The sequence below is a fragment of the Carettochelys insculpta genome, chromosome 12 (assembly GCF_033958435.1).
Source record: "Carettochelys insculpta isolate YL-2023 chromosome 12, ASM3395843v1, whole genome shotgun sequence".
NCBI classification, from domain to species: Eukaryota; Metazoa; Chordata; order Testudines; family Carettochelyidae; genus Carettochelys; species Carettochelys insculpta.
Window position 1 is genome coordinate 7,224,120 of NC_134148.1, and position 20,772 is coordinate 7,244,891.

Here is a 20,772-nt window from a genome sequence, read left to right on the forward strand (position 1 = left end):
GCACATAAATATACTGGAGCTCAGAGCAGCGTTCAACGTCTGCAGACACTTTCGAGACCATATACAAGGCAAAGTATTCGGGATCAGTACAGACAATACCTCCACCATGTTTTATATAAACCGGCAAGGAGGAGCTCGGTCCCGTGCCTTATGTGCGGAAGCAGTCCGGTTATGGAACTCGTGCATCGCCAACAATATAATCTTGAAAGCCTCGTACTTACCAGGCGCTCACAATGTGAAGGCAGACCAGCTGAGCAGGCGTTTTGCACTCACGCACGAGTGGCAGATCCGTCCCGATCTGCTACGACCGATTTTCCACGCATGGGGTTTTCCCCAGATAGACCTGTTTGCCACTCAACACAACGAGAAGTGCCCACGATTCTGCTCCAGGGCAGGACTGGGAAGGGGGTCCCTGGGGGACGCGTTCGTGATCTCGTGGAGGGGCCCCCTGCTTTACGCTTTTCCTCCCACAGTGCTGATCCACAAAGTCTTGCAGAAAGCCAGGAGGGAAGGAGCCCGAATGATCCTGATAGTCCCAATGTGGGATCGACAGCAATGGTTCCCCCTACTCCTGCGCATGTCGGACCGTCCACCGATGCCTCTTCCGGTGGCGCCGGATCTGCTCACGCAAGCCCAGGGGTCCATAGTGCATCCGCACCCCCAAGGCCTGTGACTACAAGCGTGGTTAATCCATGGCTCAGCTCCCTGGAGAGCGCATGCACAGAGGAAGTGCAGCAAGTCCTAGAAAGTAGCAGGAGGACTTCCACCAGGAAGACCTACAAGCAGAAATGGACTCGCTTCACGGCTTGGTGTGCTACCAAACAGCTGGCCCCGCTTTCGGTGCCTATACCTGTAATATTAGAGTATTTACTGGACCTCAAGAGAGGAGGACTCTCACTATCCTCGTTAAAGGTCCACCTTGCCGCCATTTCGGCGTTCAGACACGAGGAGGAAGGGCACACGCTGTTCGCCCATCCCATGGTTACCAGGTTCCTCAAAGGGTTGGTAAACCTATACCCCCCTCGGAAACCGCTTCCACCTTTGTGGAACTTGGACCTGGTGCTTAATGTGCTAACGGGACCACCGTTCGAGCCCTTGGCCACGGTTTCCCTCCGCCTCCTTACGATAAAGACGACCTTTCTTCTCGCAATTACGTCAGCTCGCAGGGTGAGCGAGCTTGCGGCAGTTATGGCAACGCCACCCTGCACTGTTTTTTTCCAAGGAGGCGGTAACCATACGGCTGCATCCAGCCTTTGTTCCCAAAGTTTCTTCTGAGTTTCACATTAACGAACCTATTGTTTTACCCTTGTTTTATCCAAAGCCTCATAACTCTAACAAAGAGGCGCGCCTACACCTCCTGGACGTGAGGAGGGCGCTAGCCTTCTATGTAGACAGAACCAAGTCCTTCCGGAAAACGGATAGACTCCTAGTCTCTCTCACTCCCAAATCGAAAGGAGAAGGTCTCTCTTCGCAGAGAATCTCGAAGCACATCGTATCCTGCATAAAAATGTGCTACGAACTCAAAAAGACTCCTTTATTGGCCACTCCCAGGGCTCATTCCACTAGGGCGGCGGCGGCATCAACAGCCTTTTTCAAGGGCGTTGCGCTAAAAGACATTCGCAGAGCGGCGACCTGGTCATCCTATGACACCTTCGCCAAACATTACGCCCTTCACAGGGTATTCCAAGAGGATACCCATCTCTCGACAGCGGTCCTCTCGGGGACAAGCTGCACATAATCCGATTACCCACCTCCTATCTTGGGTTACTGCTGGGTAGTCACCTATTGTGGAGCACCCACGGGGACACTCGAAGAAGAAAGACAGGTTACTCACCGTAGTAACGGTGGTTCTTCGAGATGTGTCCCCGTGGGTGCTCCACTACCCGCCCATCCTCCCCGCTTCGGATCTCTGTTAGTGTTTTGCAGGGGCATCCGAGGCGGTTGGTCACGGAACTGGCGGGGACCGGATCGCGCACTTGGCCAGGAGCGCGCAAGGGAGCAGCGCGCGCCGGCGCATGCGCGGTCCGGCAGAAACTGCTTGGAAGATCCGATTTGCGGCGCCGGGCGAGCCCGACACCTATTGTGGAGCACCCACGGGGACATCTCGAAGAACCACCGTTACTACAGTAAGTAACCTGTCTTTATAAGGGCCCTACGCGCCGGCCTTAGCAGGGCAACGCCTCCGCAGGGCAAAGTGCAAGACAGCAAGTTTGACGGGTATGTCGAGGGCCGCAAAGCTAAGACCGTACGTCAGTGCCAATTTCAGTACATGTTCCATCACCGACTCAAGCCATTTTACCCACAATGGAAAAGCATCACGTCGGACAAGTGGGTATTGGAGATTGTAAACACGGGATATACGATCCCCTTCCAGTCTTTACCTCCACCAAATCCTCCCACCGCACCCCTTCTCAGAGACCCCTCTCACCTACCAGAATTAAGGCGGGAGGTGGACCACCTCCTATTCATAGGAGCGGTGGAGAGATTACCGGAACAATTTCAAGGCGAAGGGTTCTACTCCAGGTATTTCCTGACGGAAAAGAAGACAGGAGGGTGAAGACCCATTTTGGATCTACGCGCACTGAACCAGTACCTACGCAAACAGTGCTTCAAAATGACTACGATGGCTTCAATAATCACGGCACTAGACCGTGGCGATTGGTTTGCAGCCCTCGACTTACAGGATGTGTATTTTCATATCGCAATTCATCCAGCCCACAGGCGTTGCTTCCAGTTCCTTGTGGGCACAGATCATTTCCAGTACAGAGTCCTCCCATTCGGACTCTCTTCAGCACCCAGAGTCTTCACCAAGACCTTAGCGGTGGTGTCAGCATACCTACACAGACAGGGAGTTTTCATTTTCCCGTACCTGGACGATTGCCTGCTAAAGGGAACTTCCCGGGCGGAGGTATTACGGATGATATACATCACCACAAAAACATTTACCTCACTGGGCCTCATCATCAATTTCTCAAAGTCAAAGACCGACCCCACGCAAAATACAGAGTTTATAGGGGCTCGGATAGACTCAGTCACGTCAAGGGTGTATTTACCCGAGGCTCGTTTTTGTGCCATCGAATCTCTCATACCACTACTAACGTACAGCCCCACTGTTCCAGTTCTCACGTGCTTACAACTGTTGGGGCATATGGCAACCACCACGTTTGTGGTGCAAAACGCCAGGCTGCATATGCGAGGATTGCAGCATTGGTTGGCAACCGTATACAAACCCTCAATCCACGCCGTCCACAAGAGGGTGTCACTTACAACAGAGGTACGAAGCTTGCTAACATGGTGGGGAAACCCCAAGAATCTCCTAACAGGGGTGCCCTTCTGCCAACCGCAAATTACTGTGTTCATTACAACAGATGCCTCCCATATGGGATGGGGGGCTCATATGGACAACAAAACCACTCAAGGATTATGGTCCCCCGCAGAGAAGACACTGCACATAAACATATTAGAGCTCAGGGCAGTGTTCAATGCGTGCAGGCATTTTCACAATTATCTGCGTGGAAAAATAGTCGGCATGAATACCGACAACACCACCACCATGTTTTATGTAAACCGACGGGGGAGCCAGGTCTCGTACGCTTTGTGCGGAGGCAGTCCGACTCTGGAACTGGTGCATTGCCAACAATATAAGCATAAAGGCTTCATACCTACTGGGGGTCCACAACGTCAAGGCGGACCAACTCAGCAGACACTTTGCGCCCACTCACGAGTGGCAGATCCGTTCAGACCTACTTCACCAGGTGTTCTGCAGATGGGGTTTTCCCCAAATCGACTTGTTCGCCACCCGAGAAAACAAGAAATGTCCCCAATACTGCTCCAGAGCGGGCATGGGACAGGAGTCTTTGGGGGACGCCTTCATGATCCCATGGAAGGGCCCTCTACTTTATGCGTTCCCTCCCATGACACTTATACACAAGGTCTTGGAGAAGGCCAGAAGGGAGACAGCACGCATGATACTCATAGTCCCAACCTGGGACCGGCAACAGTGGTTCCCATTGCTCTTGCGCATGGCTCAATGTCGGCCATTTCCCCTACCAACAGTACCGGACATTCTCACTCAGGCTCAGGGGTCAATACTGCACCCGCACCCGAAGAGACTTCAGCTACAAGCATGGCTAATCCATGGCTAAGCGCCTTAGAGACTACATGCTCAGAGGGAGTACAACAAGTCCTTGTATGTAGTCGGAGAACTTCCACCAGAATGACTTATCAGCGCAAATGGTTGCGTTTTTCCGAATGGTGTTCCTCCAGGCATCTAATACCCCAGGACGCCACCATACCTACGATTCTGGATTATTTGCTACAACTCAAACAAAATGGACTTTCCCTATCCTCTATAAAGGTGCATCTGGCGGCTATATCAGCGTTTCGACATGAAGAGGATGGATCAACCACATTTGCCCATCCTGTTATCTCACATTTCCTAAAGGGGTTGGTGAATCTGTACCCCCCTCGGAAACCAATACCGCCGTCATGGAGTTTAGACCTAGTTCTACACACCCTCTCGGGACCGCCCTTTGAACCATTGGCTACGGTCCCCCTCTGACTACTTACTATTAAAACGACTTTCCTCCTGGCAATCACGTCAGCTCGCAGAGTGAGTGAGCTCGCGGCCATAATGTCCACACCACCCTGCACGATCTTCTCAAGAGAAGCGGTGGTCTTACGATTACACCCAGCCCGCGTTCTGAAGGTCTCTTCAGACTTTCATATCAACGAACCAATAGTGCTGCCCTCGTTCTATCCTAAGCCTCACAACTCAAATGAAGAGGCACGGTTGCACTTACTTGACGTAAGAAGGGCACTGGCCTTCTACATTGATAGAACTAAACCTTTCTGGAAAAGGGACAGACTACTGGTGTCCATTGCATCCAGGTCAAAAGGAGAAGCGCTATCTTCACAAAGGATTTCAAATCACATTGTGTCTTGCATAAGACTGTGTTACGAGATTTGCAAGACTCCTCTGCCAGTTCCGCCAAGAGCCCACTCTACTAGGGCGATGGCGGCGTCAACGGCCTTCTTCAAAGGCATCGCGCTGAGAGATATCTGCAGAGCGGCGACGTGGTCTTCCTATGACGCCTTCGCCAAGCATTACGCCATGCACAGGATGCTTGATGAGGATACACGCCTGTCGACAGCAGCCCTTTCACGGGCAAGCTGCGCATAAATCGGGTACCCATCTCCTTTTTTGGGGGGGGGTTACTGCTGGGTAGTCACCTACTGTGGAGCACCCACGGGGACCACTCGAAGAAGAAAGAGAAGTTACTCACCTGTGTAGTAACGATGGTTCTTCGAGATGTGTCCCCGTGGGTGCTCCACTACCCACCCGTTCCTCCCCACTTCGGAGCTCTGTTTGTGTGTTTTCAGGGGCGTCCGGAGCGGTTGATCAGGAACTGGCGGGGACTGGATCGCGCACATGACCGTAAGCGCGTGAAGAGCCGACGCGCATCGGCGCACGCGCGACCTGACGGAGGCTGCTGAAGATTTTTTGAGCTGCGGCACCGGGGCGAGCCCGACACCTACTGTGGAGCACCCATGGGGACACATCTCGAAGAACCATCGTTACTACACAGGTGAGTAACTTCTCTTTCTTGCTTCTCTGTACTATCTGTCATTAGCGAGTCCAAATATTATGGAGATCATCTGTCATCAAATACCTATAAATAAACAGTTGCCTTTAAACAGAGGTGCATATTTTCATGGTACTCTTGGTAATTTTGAGAGTTGGTCTATTAACTGACACGCCTTGTTGCTTCATTTATGTTCACAGACTAGTTGTGGCTGACAATCAGGCAGACTTCTCTCTTTTTTGAAACATGGCTTGCACGATTTAGATTATTTCTAACATTTAGCAAATAGACTTGTTAGCTGGCAAAATGCTAGGTAGGTGTATGGGCGTTAGTCTGGCTGCTTGTAATCAAGAACTGTCAAGGGCCTATCCACCATCATTAGAAAAACAGAGCAATTATGTTTAGTTATTGTCCTTTTATTCCAGTATTTGGCTAGGGTAATTATTCAACTACAGGTTACATGGCTGAATAAATCCATATTTTGGGCACTTGGAACAAGTAATTAGTGCTTCACAGAAAGAAGAGGAACACTTCCTAAATAATATATTCTACTTCTTTTTAAATGGTCGGCATAAAGTCCTTATCACCCTTCCTCCCCCGAAATATACACATTCCTAGGTAAAAATTATCACTCTGTACAGTGGTTAGTATTTTGCTGATTATATTAGGTTCTGAAAATGTTTTGAGGCACTTACCATCCTCATATTTCCATGAAACTAGAACCTCAGTGCAATACTGCTTTTGATTCTTTGACTAATGCTTATAAAATGTTACTTAATCTGATGCATTTTACCCTGTTAATAAATAGAGAACTCTGTTAAAGTCATTGAATAATGAGGGAGTAATCTGAAAAGCTTAATATGGTATTGTTCAGCCTTAAGGGTTTATTCTTGGAGATTTGTGTTCAGGAAATGACAGTTACGTAAGAATTGGAGTAACAAAAAGAAAAGGGATTATTGTATTCAAAAATGAGGGGGCTGGGCTTCGTTTGGTTGGTTGGTTTTTTTGGAGGGTGCTGAGAGTTGAGTTTATTGGGGGAGTTTCCAGTTAAGTAAAAACAAACAAAAAAATCTATGTACCAGCCACCTGCAATTAAATCTTTTAGTTCTGAGCATAATATGAATTCGATATCCTTGCAAGTAATGTTGCTGGATTCTGCAAATAAATTGGCAAACACTCTTTAAAGTTTGTTAGGAGAGATTTTGTATAGAGATGTATGTAGCTTAGTCAAAAGATGGATATGTTTGACTTCTGGTATTCCTTTTTAATACACTCATTAGAATGTACAAGTGATACTTGTTTTGTATGGTGATTCTCAGCTCTGTTTCTAGTGAATCTCAGAAGAAGCCTAAATGATTAATTATTTTAAGCTTTCCTAAATTTTGAGTTACACCTTCAGAAGTGCATGTCTCAGTTCCCTTACAGTTTGACGTCTGTGCTTTCTTTAAGAGAAAAGAATAAAAGTGTGTTGAGATATACATGCAGTTTATGTAAATATTGAGAGGTTCTGGTGTTTAAAGAAGTTAAAAATATTAATGACATTTACAAAGAGTCCTGACTTCCCTTTTAGGTACTAAGACTACGTTTAGATTGCCAAGAATTGTCAGCAAAAGATATGCAAATTGTGCAACACATTTGCATATCTCCTGTGGACAGTGCGATCAGGAGAGGCTTTCCTGACATTTGGCCCATTCACATGAGGTCAAATGTCAGGAAAACCCCCCCGTGCCAACACATCCCTTCTTCCTCGTGGAACAAGGAAGACTGTGAGGTTCACAGAAGTTCCTGATGTGGCAGTTGTCTCCCGACAGAAGCGTGCAATCTAAACATAGCCAAAGAAAGTGCCTGGACCTACTTGTTTACTTTGTTGCATGAAACTGCTTTCAAAGTAGATAAAGCAGATACTGTCAAACCACTGCAGATTTACTTGTATTCTAAATTTAATTTCCAACATGTCTCCCCCCCCCCCCCCCCCAAAAAAAAAGATTGCTAGCCGTCCAAGAATATAGCAAACCCTTGATTTTTACGAACCCTGATTTAGCAGACTTTGGGAGCAATAGGGTTCTGTTGTCTGCAAGGATCTGTAAAATCTACCCCCACACACACTAAAAAAAATAATCTAAGGGACTTACCACTGTCATATTGCCACTCCAGCGTGGTGGGGTGCCTCCAGCTACATGTGGCAAGGTGCCAGCCAGGGTCCAGTGGCTCCTCCAGCAGCAGCCCTGGTAAGTAAGGCTTTTGGGCAGAGGGGAGGGGGTCAAGGAGGGTGACTGGAGATGGGGGATCCTGGCAGTGGCAATAAACCCTCACATATAATGGACCTTTGGGAATAACAGACAACCCTCTCCCCTACGTTGGTCGATTATATCGAGCGTTTACTGTAGTTAACGAAACTACTAGATCTGGATAGAACATTGATTTTTGTTGTGCTCAGAAGGCCCGTATATAGAAACAGTGCTTAAATTATGGGTGGAGAGAGAAATACTTATACAGGTAAATTCAACCCGTTAATCGCTGTTTTTATAACAACATTAAGGGTAACCTTAAAATTACATAAATGTTCACAAAGCTGAATATTAATGTGGGAACATGCGGTCTTCAAGAACTGTCAGTGCTACCAGTGTAAACCGTTTTCATGTAAGTTCATCCACAGGTCTGGGTAAATAGGGCAAACATCTTCAACTAAGTGGCAGGAAGCAGAACCAATCGGCTGGTACAGAACAAACAGGAGACATCTACCCTCAGTTTCTACTTCAGAGAGATGAGGAGACACCTGTTAGTGACCAAATTTATATTTAGGCTTAGTTACTTAAAAATAACAAAGAACATAAACTGACCAAACTGTTATGCAATTGGTTAGAATTTTTTGGCAGAACAATTTTCAGATGAAAAATGCACTTTTTGCAAAACCGAAGGTTTCCATAGGAAACTTCAGTTTTGTTAGGAGGGAGAAGCTTGTTTCTCTCTCTGGGAAGTTCAAAATGATGGCTCCCCAACTGCCCGTGTGGAAGGCTGCTGTCAATTTTACTTTCTACCTAGAAAGGGCTTAAAATACTTGAGATTTAAAAAAGATTATAAATTATAAAAAGAGACCAAATCAAAACTACATAGGCAGTATAAAGGACCTTAAATTACTCTGAAATTCCACACCAAAAAAGGAATTTTTAGAGAGGAGTGGGGAAGTCTTCCAAGAACAGTCAATAATCTGAAGGAATAAGTTGTTTAGGGATGTTGTGTAATCTCTATCATTTGGATATTTTTAAGAGCAGGGTAAGGCAATAATTTTTGATGGGGGCCCACTTCAAGAACTGGGAAAGTGGCCAAAGACTGCACTCTTCCATGCTATTAATGGAGGAGATGCAGGGTCTGGGGATGGAAGTTGGGTGCAAAGGGTGCTTGGGGTAAGGCAGTGTTTCCCAAAGTGTGGTACGTGTACCATTGTTGGTACCTGAAAGGATTTCAAGGGGTATGCGGCAGAAAATAAATTACTAAAAGTCAAGAGATAAGTACTGGGATAGGAGTGGGAGAGGAGATACCCTGATAAGGCCTAAGTTCTGAAAGGGGTAAATGAAGGTTTTAAATGCAGGAGAAGGGGTGTGGTTTTGGAGAAGGAGTTTGGATGAAGGAGGTGGTTGTGACCTGGGGAGGGGGACTGGGGTGTAGGGGTTTGGGTTGTGATCTTGAGCAGGAGAGGGGTTGTGACCTAGGGCAGAAGATTTGAGTGCAGGATCCAGGAGGGGCTGTGGGTGCAGAAGAAGGGGCAGAGGGTTTGGGTTATGTTGGTTATGAGTGAACGGGGGGGCAAAGGTTTGGGTTATTTGCAGAGGAGAGGGAGGAGCTGGGGTGCCAGAGGAAGGCTCTGTCCAGATTACCTGAGCAGGGGCCATGTGCATCTGCAAACCTCCAGGGGGTAGAGGAGTGCTTCAAACAGGCAGCTCCTTTTGCCCAGAACGCAGCCAGTGGGATTGTGCTGGGGTTCTTGAATCCTCTCACACCCCTTTACCCTCTGTCCCCCAGTCTCACAGGTTTTGAAAGAAATAGGACCCCACAGCTGCTTTTCTGAGCAGTATGCATGGTGAGGCAGGCAGGGAGCTTGCCTGAGGGTACCTGCTACATCCCCATGGGCTGTATTTTGTCCAGCCCTTGTGTAGAGGAATGGGAAGATTCCTTATGGGGTTAAATACAAGCTGTAAGCATCTTTTTGTGGGTTGAAGGTCTATTCCAAAGACAAATAAAATCAACAATTGTCTCCTCGCTGGCTTCAGATGAGGTCCGTAATGCATTTTAAATGTGAGTAGAATTTTTTCTTCTTTTTTTTTTACAATCTAGTAACTGCTGCAGCAAAGATTTTTGTGGTTTGTTCACACTTTGCATAATTTGATCACATAGAATATTACTGACTTGATTTTTTCACTGCTTTTGCTCTTTGTGTAGTTATTTATGAGTGTAAAATGGTATCAGATCTAAAGGGTAGGTTTTGATGCCTACTGTGCACTAACTTAACCATATCCTTTGTTGTTTAGTCTCCTCCCATTGTTTCCTAAACTATGGCTATACTATAGTTGCTATGTCAGGGTGTGAGGATGAGGGGGTGGAGGTCGGTCAAGAACGTGACACACACCCCCCCCATGCCCCAAACAACATTGGCAGGAGGAGCTAGGGGCCACAGTGTCTGGGTGGCTTGGGGGACTAGCAGGGGTTAAAGGAGACAAGGAGACTTGCAGCAAGGGTCAGGCCCCCTGTACTGGGTGGCAGGAGAAAGCGGCACAATGTGTCTCTCCCTGCATTCACTAAGGGAAAGTAGAGTGACATGGCTGGGAGCCTGTGGAACAGAATGAGCTAGGGCCAGATTGCTTCCCTTCCCACCACCACTTGTGAGTATGGGGAACCCTAGCCCTTTTGTCAGCACTTGAGTCCTAGCCACACTAGTCCCCTGGGCTGCATCACTTAGAGGAGAAATCTTTGGGGTGGAAAAGGGTTGGGGTGGGAGTGGAGGGGGGAAGAGGCAGGGCATGGGGCAGGGAGGACATTGTCAAGTGAGAGGGCAGTAACATGAACAGACCCTTACTCTTCACCTTCCCATCCCCACAACCACTCAGTGTCCTTCATCACCAGTTGTCCATGCACAGCAGCGAGGAGGAGCTGGAGCTGGCACCACATAGTGCTGAGATGGGAGCTTTGGAGATCCCTCTCCCCTGTAGTGCAGCTACTTAATCCCAGCTCTGTCTGCTACCCACTTACTCTTTGTCCTCTCCAGGGCTCCACTGCAGGGATGGCCAGGCAAAGTGCACCGAAATTAGCTGGAAGCAGCTCCATTTTTCAAAAGCTGCTTCTGATCTGTCTCTACTGAAAACCTGCACAGGCTCTCTGATGATGTACTTGCAAACTGGTAGTATTCAGATAACGGGTTAATGCTGATCTGAGTTACTGCCTTTTGCAAAGGTAGGTGTGGTGTTTGCAGTGGAGTACAATAGATTGCACCACTTGTTGTGGGCATACAGACAACTAAGGAAGATGTCCCAGGAATTCTGGGATACCTCTGGAAGGTTTCTGGGACCTGAGTCAGGCTGGGGCAGTATGCACATAGGAAACCAACAGAGTTGACGTGGGCTTGGACCCTTTGGCCCTACAGGTCCTTGGATCCCAAGTTTGAGCTCTATGTTAATATAGTTGATGTGTTAACACAAAACTGATTAGGTTTGAGCCTGGGTTAAAGCACAGGCTTAAACTACTGTGTAGACTTAACCTCCGGGCGTGGGTCTCCTTCCCATGTGCTTTTCCAAGGAAATTGGGGGATTCTGTGGTCATGGAACCCCAGGTTAAGAATGCAGGGGAGGATAAAGTGAACTGATGTGGACCCTTCCTCTTTTGCTGCTGGCTTTGTACAGTGGAACCCTCATTGTCTGATCTAATTGGGAGAGGGACCAGATCAGATAACCAGAGATGCAAATAAATCAAAGAATAGGCAGCTGTGGTTTTAGCCCAGCCATTCATTCTCTGGGTTATCTGCATTTTTGGTTATCTGGTCTGGCCCCTGACCCAATTAGATTGGATAATTGTGGTACAGCCAGCAGCTCCCCAGAGTTGACAGAGAGAGCCTCAGCCAGCCATGGCTCCCAGCAGGAGTTCTGGGCAGCTTGCAGCTTGATTAATAACAAGAACCTGGTAATGGAAGTTTGATTTTATAAGGTTCTACTTTAGTCAATAGGCAGACCGAGACCCAAATATGTAAATATATGTATTTTTTTAAATTATGTTCTGTGATGTCTGGACTTTGACTATACTATGACCAAGAAATGTATACCTTGGCCGACAAAGATTATTTCTGTTCTGCTGTATATCACACTGAGTATATATTCAGTTGCCTCATTTGTCGGAAATTCTTATTGCTTGAGAGCATTAAATACAAACTTTTTATAAAGGTAATAATTTCCTGAAAGTATAAGCAGACCTGGATTTCATTGTTAATCTATTTGCCATCAAACAGCTCTCAACTATAAACCTCATTGCCATATAGCTGGTGCCCTTTTTTGGCAGTCTGAGCAGATGCCAAAGATCAAACGAGCTTTTGTGATATGTAGAACCCTCTTTGTCTGAGTTCCTCTAGGTCAGCAGAGAAACAAAAGGGAACTGTGGTGGAAACTTTTGCTGCTGCTGGCTATCCTCTAGCTGTTTTATGGATGTAAGACTTTAATTTAGTGCATTCTGGTATTTTAAAAAAGCTACTAAAAAGTACATTAAAAGCAGAGGTTTGATATTTAAAAAAATCTTTTTAAAGCTTTTCCGGCACCTAGCACAGTAGGAGAATATATTTGCATCTATTGTAAAGTATTAAATTCCTGTAGAAGCCTCTGTATTGCACTTCAATTCTTAAGTGTAAATCTTTCTCTTGTGACTTTTTAATATGTGCATATTGATACCTTTGTTCCTTCCTACGTTTAATCAGTTAGAGGAAAACAAATCTTGATTAATTCTTTGAAAATGTTTCTTGGCACTTCAAATTATTTTAATTTTAAATATTTCTCTCCTTTGAAAGTAAACATAAATTTTAAATCATTGCAAATATTTAAATTCCACACATAGTATATAAAGGTAGATGTAATCTTCATTAAGAGAATTTTAATTAACTGGAATTATATCTGAGAGATCTGATAATAAAATCATCCTCCTTCTGAAAGGCTGACTGTGATATTGGTTCTCATCCTAAAATGAGTGGGGAATCCTTGGACCCCAGTCCTGATGCAGACCGCAGATTGCCTAGATCAAGCCCCTGAGACTCAGGGTTCTGCTCCCCAGCGTTCAGCCCATGGGAGAAGCGGGGTGTGGAGCCTTGACCCACATGGGCCAGAGTCAGGTAAGCTGGGGATGGATTCAACCCATGGGATCTTCCTGGTGGGAGCAGGAGATGGCTCCACCATGGCCACACCTTCTCTCACTTCCACAGCTGGGGGAATGATAGTGCCCCGTGGCCTGGGGAGGCTTCCCCTGTTGCTCTGATTGGCCAGAATTCCAGCCGATCAGAGCAGTAAGGGGTGGTTCCTGGGAGCGGTGGGAGGAAAGCCTTTCCATGGAGTGTTTCTCCACATGGCCGTCATCTGGGGGAGGGGATGGCAGTGGCAGTGTACGGAGCTAAGTACCCCCCACTACCCTGACCCCCGCTTACCCCTACACCCTCCTCTTGCCTAGACCCCCCCCACTCTCACCCTGTTCCAGCTTCCCCTCCTGTTCATACCCTCTCCCTCAGCCTGCTCCTACACCCTCCCTTCCACTCAGACCCCACCTCCAGCCCACTCCTGCACCTTCCCTCCTGCACTGACCCCTCACCTCCAGCCTGCTCCTGAGCCTCCCCACCACTGCCCCTAGCCCACTGATGCACCTAGATTCCCCAACCCCAGCACACTCCTGCACCCTCATTCCCACCCATACTCCAATCCTTAGAACCTGTTCTTGCACCCTCCTTCCCACCCACACTGTACATCCTTTGCTACATAGTTCATAGTTTAGTTGGCATCATTCGAATTGTTTACTATCGGTAGTTGTTAGTACTTGGCAACTTGGATTGTTTTATTCTGTTGCCTCCCCAGAGTTGCAGGATATAAGGCAACAGTGTGCCCTTGTAGCCAAGGAGGCTAATGGAATACTGGCGTGCGTTGTTAGAAGCGTTGCCAGCAAAACTAGGGCCATGATTATTCCCCTTTAATTGGTGCTGGTGAGGCCACATCTGAAGTATTGCAGCCAATTCTGGGCCTCCCATTAGAGAGAGGATGTGGAGGCACTAAAGAGAGTCCAGCAGACGGTGACAGAAGTGATTAGGGAACTGAAGCACATGACTTATGAGGAGAGACTGAAGAATTTGGGCTTATTTAGTCTGCAGGGGAGTAGAGTGAGTGGGGGATTTGATAGCAGCCTTCAACTTTCTGGTTCCAAGGAGGATAGAGAGAGGCTGTTCTCAGTGGTAACAGGTGACAGAACAAGGAGCAATGGTTTCTAGTTGAGGTTGGGGTGGTTGAGACTTCACATTAGGAAAATAGGATTGGTAGGATCATATATTGAGCACCATGAAAACACCACTCCAGGGCACTCCACAGCTGACCTGAGGGGGATTGCTGGGGGGAAAGAGTGCAGCATGTACTCACCTGATTGGAATGGACATGAACTCACATCTTGAAGAACAGCAGTTACAAGAAGGTAAGTAACTGTGTTTTTTGTATTACTACTTAGGTTGTGAGCAGAATAGAATCCATCTCACTCTAGGTCTACCTCTATGGTTTTGTTGGTTGGCTCATTTTTTTTTTCCTTCAGTTAATGGAATCAGACAGGTCAATAACTTATCAGTGAAATAGACACATGACTCAAATACACTCAAGGAGCAGAATAGTTTAGTAAAAGGACTCCATTTTACACATTTATCCTTTTGATCATAACTGTACTTTCGTATCAGATTATACAGTGTGTTGTATATCAGAGGGGTAGCTAAGTTAGTCTGTATCTTCAAAAACAAGAAGTCCTATGGCACTTTATAGACTACAAGATTTTTTTTTCCCCAAAATCAAAGAATTTTTGACACACTGCACGTTGCATCTGACAAAGTGGGTCTTTGCCCATGAAAGCTTATGCTCCAAAATATCTAAGTAATCCATATAGTTGGCATGAATTGAGGTAGTACACAGAGTGGGTATGCTCAGTCTGATATTTGCAGTCAGGAAGGAATTCCCTTGCACCACATCAAATTGGCAGAGATCCTCGGTTTTTGCCTTCCTCTGCGGCCTGGATGGACATGAATACGCAGCCTCACAAGCATCCTTTCACCCAGGTACCTACACACCTGTACTTTTTTCCTTTCCTCCTAAGAAAGCTGTAGTAGTGCTGAGTCAATCAGATTAAATTTTGCTCTCTCGTTCATTCTGGGAACACAGCGCAACACTTTGGGATTCTCTAGTGTTCTCCAACTTCCTTCTCTTTGAATAACAGCATCCTCTCTGTTACTATACCTGATCCCTTTCTTTATGGCCCCATTAAGACCCCCAACGATATGTTCCAAATTCTTAATCACCTTGGGAGATCAGCCAAGTGAGCTTTTCAGGCCCACAATATAAATCTGTTGCACCCACCTATTTATATTATTTTAGAATCTTTGTCTTCAAAACCAAGCCAAGGATGTTTCATGTTCTACTCACCCCTAACAGTTAGTTCACAGTCTAGCACAGATACACTGTGGAAAACCTATTGGTATTTGACCCAATGGTTGTTGTGTTGTATTAGTCTAGCTTAGACCACTTTAGATTATTAAAATGTTTCTCTTATGTTCACCAGGAACAAGGAGTAATGCAATATCAAATTATTGATTTCAAAACACAATCCTCTACAGGAAGCAGCTTGATGTGTAGGAGGAAGAAAAAGCCTGTTGACAATTTAGCTCGCATTGTGAGCAGCTGACCATAAATTACTCATTCCTTATATTATTAATAAACTACTAAAATGGACTATTTTAAGGAAAGAACATTTATTTTTATCACTTCATGAGCTCTTGCCTTCCACAGCCTTTACTACTGGCACATATCAAAGAGAACATTCAACTGACTCAGCCAGTCACATTTTGGGAGACCAGTGAGAGGTGCATAGTCCAAACACAAAGCATTTATGCAAATATATGAAATACCAGAAACCAGTATGGAATCAATAGACCAAAGCAGTAACTATAATTCCTTTGAAGGATTCATCATTTTTCTTGAATCAGAATGCTACAAGAGTAGTGACTCACATTGATTCCAATTAGGGGACTCTCAAGATCTTCCCGCAGAGCTGGGTTTTGAGTTAAGGACACTTCCCTCCCACTCCCCCACCCCACCCACAGTGATTATCGCTGCATTTGTAAACTGCATATTGAATATTTAAAACTATATATCAGAAAGCTTGACTGTTCAAGTTAAACTGATCCTTGCATTAATTATATTATAGTTCTCAGTGGAATGAATCTATTTTGAGGTTGAAGGAATGAAATTCAAGCTTATGCTTTGCAAAAAAATTAAATAAAATAAATTGATAATCAGCTCATTTTGAACATCTGTGCCAGTAACAACATAAAACCTGAATTCAATTTTAAAATGTTGTCACAGACCTGTCAGAGTCTCTATTAACTCGCAAGAGTTAAGATACAAATAAAATAATTAAATTAGTATAAAGCAGAAGGACTAACATTAGTTGCCAAGCTAATACACTAATATGAGCGAGGAAGACTGTATATTTGGGGAAGGAGTGCTATAATATACCCACTCTGTGCCTACCCACTTGGCAGATACCTGGGAAAAAATTGTCTGCAGAAGCTCTCAGCCCTTCTCATCATCTAGTTTTCTGTTGGGGATTTTTGCTACTAGCAGTCACTACTGGACCACATGCCATTGTAGGCAGCCTGATTATGCCTTCCATACCGTAAGTGCCATTGTCTGTACCTCTTCTGGTATGAGCTAACCGTTACACAATCCACTGTATATAGCCAGGAACTAAGGTACAACCGCATTTGCTCCAGTCCCTCAGGCAGAGACAACATCTACAAGACCTTTACCAAGGCTTCTTGAAACTACAATACCCACCTAATGAAGTGAAGAAACAGATTGACAGACCCAGATGTGTACCCGGAAGCGATCTGCTACAAGACAGACCCAACAAGGAAAACAAGAGAACACCACTGGCCATCACATACAGCCCCCAGCTAAAGCCTTTCCAACACATCATCAGTGATCTGCAACCCATCTTGGACAACGATCCTTCACTCTCACAGACCTTGGGAGGCAGACCTATCCTCACCTACAGACAGTCTGCCAGCCTTAAACAAATTCTCACCAGCACCTATAGACCACAACATGGTAACTCTCAACCTGGAACCAATCCCTGCAACAAACCTCAGTGCCAGCTCTGCTTACATATCTACACCAGCGATATCATCACAGGACCTAACATCAACCATACCATCAGGGACTCTTTCACTTGCACATCTACTGATATAATATATGCCATCATGTGCCAGCAATGCCCCGCTGCAAATTACATTGGCCAAACTGGACAGTCGCTACATAAAAAGAATCACAGAATCACAGGGCTGGAAGGGACCTCAGGAGGTCATCTAGTCCAGCCCCCTGCTTCAAGCAGGATCAACCCCTACTGAGTCATCCCAGCCAGGACCTTGTCCAGCCGGGACTTAAAAACCTCAAGGGATGGAGAATCCACCACCTCTCTAGGCAACGCATTCCAATGCTTCACCAGCCGCCTGGTGAAGTATTTTTTCCTAATATCTAACCTACACCTTTTCCTCTTCAACTTCTGACCATTACTCCTTGTTCTGCCATCTGACACCACTGAGAACAGTTTCTCACCCTCCTTTTTAGAGCTCCCTTCAGGAAGTTGAAGGCTGCTATTAAATCACCTCTAAGTCTTCTCTTCTGTAAATTAAACAAGCCCAAATCCCTCAGCCTATCCTCATAGGTCTTGTGCTCCAGACCCTTAATGGACATAATTCAGACATCAGAAATGGTAACATGGAGAACACTTCAGTCTCCCTGGACACTCAGTAACAGATTTAAAAGTAGCAGTCCTACAACAACAACAAAATTCTAAAATAAAATGGAAAGAGAAATTTCTGAGCTGCAATTCATTTGCAAATTTGACTCCATCAACCAAGGACTGAACAAAACATTTTACCTAATAAACCATTTTGCTAGTCTTTAAAGTGCTACTTGACTGCTTTTTGTTTTGATAGTGTATAGACTAGCATGGCTTCCTCTTTGTTACTATTCAAGGGTTGAACAGAAACTAGGAGTGGTTGACCCATTACAAAATTAGTTTCTCTGCTCTTGATGTTCACACCTCCACATTAGCATCTGACAATGGGACATATCTCCCCTGATGAACGGACTTGTTTTCTCCTCTCTTGATGTTCACAACTCCACAGTAATGGCCGATAATGGGCCATTTCCACCCTGACTGAGTAGACCTTCGACAACAATAAGAAGTTCTGTGGCACCTTATAGCCTAACAGATATTTTTGAGCATAAGCTTTCGTTGGCAAAGACCTGCTTCATCAGATGCATGAGTGGGGGGAGGCACGGTTTCCAGAGGGGTATTTAAAGAGTGGGGTCCCAGGAAAATGGAGGGCCAGAGCTGACGAGGTCTATTCAGCAAGGTGGAAATGGCCCAGTATCAGTAGTATGCATCAAAAGAGGAAAAGCCTTGTCAGACCATGTCAGCTTGTCAGTAGACCTTCTCAGGTCTGCCCCTCCCCTTTACTAAGAACCCCTCTTTAAATCTTCCTCTGAAACTTCCCACTCATGCATCTGACAAACCGTGTCTTTGCCCCCTAAAGCTTATGCTCTAAAATATCTAATAGTAACAGAGAGGATGCCATGCTAGCCTATACACTATCAAAACAAAAAGCAGTCAAGTAGCACTTTAAAGACTAGCAAAATAGTTTATTAGGTGAGCTTTCGTGGGACAGACCCACTTCTTCAGACCAGCTGTTCTGGTCTGGCTATGGTCTGAAGAAGTGGGTCTGTCCCATGAAAGCTCACCTAATAAACTATTTTGCTAGTCTTTAAAGTGTTACTTGACTGCTTTTTGTTCTAAAATATCTGTTAGTCTATAAGGTACCACAGGACTTCTTGTTGTTCTTGAAGATACAGACTAACACGGCTACCTCTCTGATACTTTTTGAACATGCTTAACCAGGATTGTACATAACAAGAAGTCCTGTAGCACCTTATAGACTAACATATTTTGGAGTGTAAGCTTTTGTGGGCAAAGACCCGCTTCCAGATGAGGTTTCACAAGTGCCTTATATAATGGCAGTGCTTTTTTTGTACTGGTACTTGCTGGTACTGAGTACCAGCATATCAGCAGTCCTAGCCACGGGATTGGCTGTGGGTGGGAGCCGGCTGAGTGAAAAAACACTGAATAATTGTATTAACGCTTCCCTTTGTATTTAGAAATATTTCTCCTTATGCATACTCAGACTACATTAGCTTTTTTCATGGCTGCATCATACTGACAACTCCATAGTCATCCTGTAATCAACCAGTACACCCAAGTGTTCCTCCTCCTCTGTTGTTGCCAGCTGGATAAATCCTCAGTATATAGCAAAAAAATTGAGTCCCTAAATGCATAATCTTGCACTTTGCCCTAATACATTTTATCTTACGTCCATAACTCTACTTTGCAAGGTCAACCAGATCTTGAGGTATAATATTCAGATCCTTCTCCATATTGCCACTACCTCCCAACTTTGTATCACCTGCAAATTTTATTGGCATACTGCCCGCTATTTGTGCCAAGCTCAGTACAAAAATGTTAAATAAGATTGGTCCCAAGACGATCTCTGAAGAACTCCACTACTAATCTCCCTCCAGGCTTGACTGTTTGCCTTTTAGTATGACCCATTGTAGTCTGCCCTTTAACCATTTCAATATCCACATTTCAATTCTTATTAATCTTCATAATCTCCAATTTAATAATTTCTCATCTAGAAATGTAGCAAATTCCATACTGAAAGCAAGGTGGATTAGGTCTACTCCATGACCTGGAGCACCCACGGAAAATAATTAGCAGGTGCTCACTGGCCACTAGAAGGCCAGTTTACCTCATCCCCTTCATATCCATGGGTGCCCCCTGCCAAACAACTCTTCCCGCTTCCTCCCAGTACTTCTCACCTACTGCAATCAATTGTTTTGTGGTGTGCAGGAGCCTGTAGTAAGTAGGCAGAGGAGTAGGGATATGACATGCTTAGCAGAGGGACAAATGAAGGGCCTTGGGCTGGAGTAGTGTGTTGAGCACTCTCTGGGTCCAGAGAACTTGGGTGCCTGTGATCTACTGCATCTCATTTGTCTAAGAAATCATTTTCCTTTTCAAAGGAGCTCAGATTAGTTTGACATGATATGCCATTTGGAAAACCATGCTGTATTTTATTGCAAGTACCATTCACCTCTAAGTCCTTAAGTACTTTACCTTTCAAATTTGTTACAAAGTCTTGCGTACAATTAAAGTCTAACAGGCATGTGGTTTCCTGTGACACTTCCCCCTCTTTTTCTTGAAAATAGGACCTGCTTTAACAGTTCTGTATTCACAGGGTATGACCCACAAGTTTAGAGATTCATTAAAAATCCTTTCTATTGATCTTGTAATTTCATGTGCAGTTCCCTTAATATTCTTGGATTGAAATTATTTGGACCCACTAATGTCACCCCATTAAGTAGCTTGAATTTGACTTCCACATCAGATGAGATCATTTCTACCTCCATCTCCTCATTGCCAGGCTTGCGCTAACCCTAATCTAAGTTGGAAAACAAAAAGGAGAAGCTTGAGAACAAATACAGTATTGGTGAGGAGCGGAGATCCAGTGGTGGGGGAAGGAGAAATGGCTGTGCAGTGGTGAGGACAGTGAGAAAAGTGAGTGACTGTATGCTTCAAAATTAAAGAAAAGATATGGCATGATCTACAATGGGGGTGGGAAGAAAAGAAAAGAAAAAAGCTAATCTAGTAATGGGAAACAGAAATGTAACACAAATACAGGAAGAACAGTAAATTTTGGTTTTCTGAGTAGTTTTTTTTTCATTTTTAAGTTTGTTTTTTTCCTTGCATGAAAAGTGTGTTGTACATTTTACTTGCTGTAATATTGTTAAACAGTTTAGTCTGCTTGTTG

At 45.3% G+C, this 20,772-nt stretch overlaps 1 protein-coding gene across 8 annotated transcripts in view; it reads left to right on the top strand.

The window, feature by feature from the left end:
* Positions 1-20,772, top strand: part of PEAK1 (pseudopodium enriched atypical kinase 1) — a 221,299-nt gene that overhangs the window by 70,981 nt on the left and 129,546 nt on the right. The window contains exons 1-2 of one of the 8 annotated variants that reach the window (XM_075007168.1): positions 5,448-5,588; positions 20,386-20,519. The exons of 5 other annotated variants lie outside the window; for them this stretch is intronic. The gene's annotated coding sequence lies outside the window, so the exon portion shown is untranslated. Of the gene's footprint in view, positions 1-5,447; positions 5,589-20,385; positions 20,520-20,772 lie in introns of those variants that run through there. 2 more of the 8 variants (XM_075007169.1, XM_075007172.1) reach the window with 2 other exon arrangements.